The sequence below is a fragment of the Portunus trituberculatus genome, chromosome 29 (genome assembly GCF_017591435.1).
Source record: "Portunus trituberculatus isolate SZX2019 chromosome 29, ASM1759143v1, whole genome shotgun sequence".
NCBI classification, from domain to species: Eukaryota; Metazoa; Arthropoda; class Malacostraca; order Decapoda; family Portunidae; genus Portunus; species Portunus trituberculatus.
The window spans coordinates 7,068,512-7,076,685 of record NC_059283.1 but is presented as its reverse complement, the minus strand read 5'-3'; the positions used below and the strand labels follow the sequence as shown (position 1 = coordinate 7,076,685).

Here is an 8,174-nt window from a genome sequence, read left to right as displayed (position 1 = left end):
AAGGAGGCAGCAGGTCTAGTGGAAGATTCTTTGCGACGAGTTCTGCTCCGTCTTGGTCATCCCGGTCCAGTGCTTGCCTCACATGGCCCCGCAAATATCGCCATTACTCCACCCATGTATAAAATCCACACGTAGTCGAGCGTAGCATGAATAACAGGTGGTAACGGTGTGTATTATAAGAGTCCGTAAATGAAGAGCGGGTTGTTTACTGCCGGGATGCTGACTGGGGGCGGGGCTTAGTGGAGCCTCGACCAATGAGCCCAGAAGCTACAGGCTGAGACAAGATTGGGTTGCCCTCTACTACCAGACTCAATATTTTCTCGTAAAAATGTCGAAATTTGATGCTCTTCCTTGATTAGACTTTCTTAGTGGCGAAAATCTTATGTTTCTAATAGTTAGTTTAGCTGGTGCTAGTGAGGGAAGGATGTGTAGGATATGAAGGAATGCATGTGGGCAGAGTTGAGGGTGGCGTGGGCTCCTTCGGTGTCCCACACGAAGCCAAAGGTCAAGATTTGTGCATTGCAAGTAGTTTTTGCGAGTGTGAAAAATCTGGAGACTTGTGGCCAATCTGAAAATATTCTGCCTGTGTCTTTGAAGTGAAAGCCCGTGTCCTTAGTATATCTGAATCCCTGGGTAGTGCGGAGTTCCTACAGTCCCCCGTGGCTGTCGTCTCCTTCCTCTCCCCCTCCTTCCCGCGGCCCCGAATCCCCCGCACCCATATGGCCGCGGGCGGAGTGGGGCTCGCGGTGTACTTGACGCGACGGACGAAGAATTAAGCCTCCTTTTCTTCGCGACATCCTAAACCACGCTCGTCAGCAAGTTTTGCCAGCGTACCGAGGACTGGTAAAACGTGGCGTGTAAAATAATACCGTGCCCAGGAAAGTATCAGCGAGGTTTGGAAAATGGGGGAGATATCGGGAATGGAAGCTGGGCAAAAACTGCGCCGGGTGGACGAAGGGTCAGTCAGTGAGGCCCGAGCCAGCCCCGCGCGCGCACCGCCGGGACACGCCGCCCGCACGCTCACAAATAGTCACTTTTCCTCGACCCTCCGGTGATAATTCCGTGGATCTACTGTGCGATATTGTAAAGTGCATGTTCTGAGATATTGATGAATGCCTTCTGGAGATGTTGGGCAGTGTCTGAGTAGAAAATCAGACATAGAGAAAAAGTTTTAGTGGAGCAGTGAGGCCACGCGCTGGCAGGCCGGGGCTGGAGTGTGCTGTGAGCTTAGCGTTGAGATTGTTGTTGTTGTGTGGCAGTGATCGCAGCCAGAAGGGATATACTCGTGGATAAACTGCCTGTGGATGTTAGAGAAATGAAGGTAAGCACGTCTACTTTACGTCTCTGTAATTAAACCCGACTCATTTCAATATAAACAAAGGAAAATTGTCATGCCGTCAACTTTATAGTCCGCACTCATTTACATACTTGACGAGAAAAGTAGGTCTCCAACGGCAAGCAGCTTAAGTGTACACACGGGAATGAAACATAGCGGAGATTCCTGTCAGGTAAAAATCTCGCCAGGTATATCGTTAGGTGGCAAGGTGTCGGTAGGCTCCAGGGAGGTGGTAGGCTGGACGCGTCCTGTGCTGTACGGGGAGCCTCACACTGGGCCGTTTGTTTACACTCACACGTACTTGTTGGTGATAAAACTGGGAGATAGAGTGAGGGCGAGGAGGGACAAGAGGGAGAAGCATCCAGTGAGGTCAGTCTGATGGCCACTTGCGTACGCTAGACTCGTGTAAACTGTAAACTTCCCCCAGGTAGGAGTTAAGGTCTTAACATATAATGATTTTTTTTCACACAGTTGCCTCCTGTTTGAGTTTTTGGCGGATGGGCAGGGAAAGACGCACCTCTCGAATATTTAGTTAACTTGCACCCAAAGTCAATTAGGCAGTTCATTAATCTCCTCCCGCAATGTTTATTTATAACCTCATATTGAGCTTGATTTAGGGCCCATGTGTGTGTGTGTGTGTTTGTGTGTGCTGATGGAGGGAAGGAGGGCTCCGCGCCGTGTTGTGTGTGCAGGACGCAGGCCGGCAACAGGTCAGCCGGGGACGCGAGTGTGTTCTGCATGCGCGAGAAACACGACTGACAGGAATATAACGAAGGCACCGCTGCAATAACTGGAAATATCATACACGCTCGTATAAATATCACACGATTGGGTGTAAATGTTCAATGTCGTGTTTTCGGTTATAAATATGATGCACTTGGTTATAAATATCGTACGTGCACATGCCCCGTGTCGTACTTATTTGTGGATCCTGTTGCTTGACTGTTAAATCCCGCACGCTGACCTGTAAATATCGTATGCGCTTGCGTGTAAATTGTTATAACATTCACGTAAATAAAAAGAGTAAACATAGTTGTGGATTTTACATTTTCACTTTGCGCTGGAAGTGTACCCGTGCTGGCGAAATATCGTATATCCAGGTGAAATAAGTAGTTGGGATGCTGACTGTTACATGCCGAATTAAACATGACGTAGACAGAGTTGACTAAAATGGAACAGTGCGTGATGAAGGCAGTGTCAGTTATACATATAAAATGATAATGATAATAATAATAATAGTAGTAGTAATAATAATAGCAATAATAATTATAATAATAATAATAAATAAATAAGTGAATAAATAAATAATGATAATGATAGATATATAAATGAAAGTGCTATTTTTTATGTGCACTTGCCTGTCCTTGTTTTGATTTTTCTGTTATTAATATCATGCAGACATTCACTTATTACTTGAGATCAACTTACAAATGTAACGTGATTCATACGCGAAGTTGATGATGACTTAGATAATCCTCATGAAGCCATATTTTTTTCATTATATATAGCTAATATTTTTACTGCTACATCAGAGTGTCCTCCTGAGGCGACTGTGCTGAGGTGGAAACAGTAATACCCTTGATACAGCAACGCTCACAATATTCTCAGCGTTAGTGGGGAATTCTTGCAGTGTCAACATTGACTATATTTTGAAGCATTTCTCGCCTAACCTCGACTACTTTCAAGCAGCTCCAGTTGAACTGACACATGTTTTGAAAGATGTACTCATGTTTCTAGTGACATATTAGTAAGACTTCTACATTATTAACATTAAAAAAAAAAAAAAACTTGATAGCCTGCGATATAATGAATACGACCTTTGAAAATAGCCGTGTTGTGAGAGCAAAGTATTTCTGAATTGGATCTGTATTTCAGCCTCGTCTTTGCAGTGACAAATGGGAGAATTTCACGTGACTCACCTCAGAACTGATCAATGTGCAGGAATCAACGTAAATAAGAAAAAAATGTGTCTATTAACCTCTCCCAACATCAAATTTTTTTTTTTAAACCGTAGTGATCAAAGAAATATTTTTTAGTAACCCCTGTGTTTGTATGATCGACAGTACGTGAAAGTTAGGAATTCTCGCAGCAGTGACGACGCAGGGAGAAGTCAAATCAATCACTAAATCAATCCTAGAGCTCACGGAAATAGAGGCAGAGAAGTCAACGCCCAGAGATCAATCGTTGGGGTGTGAATATTGCAGTCAACACGTATTATCGACACAAACGCAATATTTAGAAGCATTGATTGAGTCCTACCTAACTGTTGGACTGGAGCGGGACGGCGTTGACGGATCTACCTGTGTCTGTAAGTGCCGGTGAGGAAAGAGAGAAGAGAGGCGTCAGGTGTTCGCTCGAATATAATCCCATGTGTGTTTGAAATGTTGTACTCTCGTAGGAATTGTTTTCAAAGGCCTCGGTGATGATTGACCGGATTTCTCTCACTGGTGTTGCAGAATATTTCATTAAGTTTACTCAGTTTTTAAAATTTCAGTAAAATCCAGTATACTCATAGCAATTGTTTTTCAAAGGCTGCCTGTCCTTTTAAAGATTACAGAAAGGACTGAACATTCTACTCAATAATCATACTTATATTTTCTAAAACCTTTGATATCACTCATGAAAACTTAATAACATCCATTAAATTCCCATAAGAACTGTTTTCAAAGGCCACTGTGACTGATAAATGTTCCCCTACAATTTGTTTTATTCACGTGATTTAGAAGCCTTAGCAAAATATTAAAACATCCTTCAAAATATCATTAACTTCCATTGCACTAAACTGTTTTCAAAGGCCACGTAAATTATTAATCAGTTCCTTGTGTGTTTCATCCCATTGATATAATTCAGAAACCTCTTTATATATCACGAAAATACTCATAAAATTTCATCGTATCTCAGTAAAACCTCTCGGAAAGAAGTCGAGGTAAGGCGCTGAAATGTTTGCCAGCCCGGACTGTAATTGTGACACGTAGCGAGGAAGGTTGTGGGAATATGAAGACTTGTGCTCATTTCATTCCGGTTAATGTCGAGGAGGAAGCGTACACGGACTTGTGAAAGGAATACACACACACACACACACACACACACACACACACACACACACACACACACACACACACACACACACACACTCACACCAACAAATACAAATAGGAGGATGTTGTGTAATGTAAGAAGTTTTACGTCCAAGAACACTATAAGTACCACGTGTGTGTGTCATTCGCTGCTGAGTACAACTTTATTGACAGGTGTAAATCAATCCATGATATGTGACACTATTTTTACAATAAGTCGCGATGTCCTGTTGTTCTTAGTAATGAAGGTGTTACTACTGGCTATATTTGAGTGCAATGTTATGGGTGTTGCGTACCCATCGAGAAGAGGAATTGTTCATACGTTCAGCTGAAAGACAAAGCCATAGCAAATTCTCAGGAACAACACAGACTTGAGTGGGAGACCGCAAACACGAGGCGGGGTTCATTAATACTAAAGCAAGCAGAGCGAGGAGGCAATATTTCAGCCACAGTGAGTGGAGGAGAGACAGGCAAATTCTCACCAACACGAAAGGAAGTGGAGTGGAAGGCGAAAATAATGCATGCACGGAGAGTACAATCAGATAAAGCCACGCTAAAAGCCACCTAGTATCAAAGCAGTGGCGTGGATATAATTTAGCATTCTTTCAAGTAGTACCAGTGCCAGTGCCAAGGCAAACCTAGAGAATTACAAAGCAAAGCCGTGAGAGTAAATAAGCACACGCCATGGAACAGTGCCACTTATAAGTACCCGAGTGCCAACATGAGTGAAATGCAGGCACGCTAGTAAATCAACACCAAGCCACATAGAATAGTGCCAGATAGAAGTGTCAGTGCCATAATATGTATATTAACTAAAGAGTGCCAACATGCCAAAGTGAGCGAAATACAGACACACTTGTTAACAAACACAGTGTTTGGGGCCACTAAGAAGTGTCTAAGTGCAAAAATTAAAAAAATCTGAGTCATGCTAATAAATAAACACGTGGAATAGTGACGTTTAAAATGTCAGTAGTAACAACGTAGAACCACAGTGATGCTTAAACACGTGTACATCTAGAACAGTGCCAAATTTCACTTGCGATGTATTAAAAGAAACGGAACAGGGACAATGACGTCATAGAGAGACAAGTGGTAAATAAATATAATAAAGTAAAAAAATAAATAGATGAAAGGTTAAATATCAGTGCCGGAAAAACCAAAGAAACGGAGAAAGATAAGATATAAAGTGACAGAGAAGCAAATAATGAAAATATGACAAACTCACTGAGATAATTAAGAGTTTTAAGCTAAGATAAGAAGAATTTTAAGATAAGAAAAGCGATAGACTTGAGTGTCAGTACCAAATCAAAAGATAACAGAGCCAAATGTAAGTCCCAGAGCGACAAGTAATTAAGAAAACACAAAACAAAACCACTAATAAATAAAGAAATTTTAAAGCCGGAAAATTGAAGTTACGCAACCGCCTCTTCACCTGCGAGCCAACCATACCTGGCCGTGAGTCCCCCAAAGGAGTATTTTGTTTTGGAGGTGAAATTTAATTAAGTCTGGCAAAATAATGAGGTCTTGCCGGGTGATGAAGGCGCCGCACCGCTCACATCGCAGTGTTAATATACTCGCTCTCTGTTTTATGAACGGCCGTGCGTGTAGCTGCGTTCGTGTAGTGTTGATTAGGTAAATAAATCGTAAAAAGGGGACAAATGTGCGAGTTTCCGGAATTTTATTGATATTTACGCGTTTTTAATTACAAAGGCAAACTAATGAATGTTCTTAATGTTGTGTTTTTCGGCCCCTTCCCCCCTCCCCCTCCCTCTCTGATATTTGCATGTTGTTTCTGTTTGTTTGTTGTTATTGTTGTTGATATTGTTATTATTCTTTACCGTTTCTATAATTTTTTGCTGGTGTTGATGATTTTGTCATGTATTATAATTATATTTTTGGTTATTATTTGCATATTTAGTAAAAGTAATTACACAATAGGAATATCAATAGTTCCTAAATTTTATTATCATTTTGTATTCCTAACTTGCATCGTCATTGCTATTACTATTACCTATTGTTATTGTTAGTCTGAAAAGCGTCACATGCTATCACAGCACCGTCATCATTTCAACAACAAAGCGATGGACGCACCGTCACACTATATTTTCCGGCATTCCTCCCTTTGATGAGCGCGTTCACGCCCACATTGCTACTATCGGCATTATGACCCCGAGGTGCGGCGTCCCCTGCCCTGCGTGTTATTATTCCACACTCCCTCAGGACCCATACACGCCTGTTATATATTTACGCTAAGCTTTACTACTGTCTCGCATCACGCTTGCTCCTCCCCATCGCCTCCCCTCATCCTAACCTAACCTCCAGTATTAATAGATGTGGCGGTTCGGTAGGAAACTCTGCACTAAATGTAAGGTTCCCGGCCTGATGTACACCGCTCGGATGGATATTTAGCACCGATAAATAGTACATTACCTGAAATTCAAGTCCACTCCGTTGCGAAAAAAAGGATAGTAGTTCGAGTTACTCTTCTGTTATTACCCGGTGTTCATCACGGAACTGACTGTTATTATGCAGAAGTTTTTGTTTCCAGCTGTTATAGTAAAGTCGTTATCAGAACCTTCCTATACTACTTCAACATACCACTCCTCCTCCTGCTCCTCCTGTAACTTAGCGCCCTTCGAGCCTCACTTGTCTGCCTTTAGTGGAAGTAGAAGGGTGTGGGCAGGGACAGGAGGCCACAGTACAGACTGCCTCGAGAGGGTCGTGGGTCTTGGCGGGTGTTGGCGGGTCTGGCGGGCGGCAAGTGGGGGGAATTTTCAAGTTTTCAAGGTGACGCTAACACTTGAGTTATTGATGTTCGTTTTAAGAGAGGAATTACACGGGCTTCTCACGTTCTATTGAGTCTTTTTTATGGTCTCCTTGTGATACCTATTTTTTTATGGTTTTGTTGGTGCCGAAAATTACTTCATGGTGATTCTTTTGTTTGATGTTAGTGATGTAAAAAAAAGTCTTGTGATCATGGAATTTGTTGTATTGTAAGGGTATTTTCAAAAAGGGATACGATTTGAATTGTTTTGTATTTGTTTCTCGTTAAATTGAATTAAATTGTATTACGAATTTCTATTTTACAATTTATTTAGTTCTATTTATTTCAGCTATTCATTTTTTTTTTATTTAATTTCTCTTTGCGTCTACACATGCGTGGAATCGAATTATCTTCACCGTTACCTCTATTGACCTGTTTTGACCGAAGAGGGAGGTCAGGTCAGGCTGCGTTGGGCTGGGTAAAGTGACCCTTCCGTTATATATCACTAAGGGTCATAATGTCAGGACACTAAGATTACATTTCCAGAGGTTAAGGGATGAACAGGAGGGTGAGGGTGACAAGGAGGGGTGGAAGGAGGAGGGGGCAAGTGGTGGTTGGTGGAAGAAGTCCAAGAAGTGAATATTTTTACCTCCACCTGTTTCGATTTCCAGGTAAACTCTTAAAAATCAAGGTGTAATCGTGCCATTTGCTTTGCTGGATCTGTATTTGAGGATTTCTTGCTATCTTATTTTTCCTGATACGCTGAGAGTTTTTTGGTCTTATTTTTGATGTACTGCACCGGAAATAAAGTACAAATTCGGCGTGTTTTCTATGGAAGTGTGAGATATATACATTGTTTTTTCCTCCTATTTTGAAAAAGGTATGAATTTGGTTAGTTATTTTTTGTTTTTATTGTTTTTTTCTTTCATTTCGAGTCCTAGTGTGTGTGTGTGTGTGTGTGTGTGTGTGTGTGTGTGTGTGTGTGTGTGTGTGTGTG

The 8,174-nt window shown here is 41.7% G+C and overlaps 1 protein-coding gene across 1 annotated transcript in view; it reads left to right on the top strand.

Moving 5' to 3' along the window:
- Nucleotides 1–952: 952 nt before the first annotated feature.
- The window catches only part of LOC123510640 (adhesion G protein-coupled receptor L3-like), a 450,842-nt gene continuing 443,620 nt past the window's right edge, over nucleotides 953–8,174 (top strand). Inside the window, 1 exon segment of the mRNA XM_045265955.1 lies at nucleotides 953–1,321. The gene's annotated coding sequence lies outside the window, so the exon portion shown is untranslated.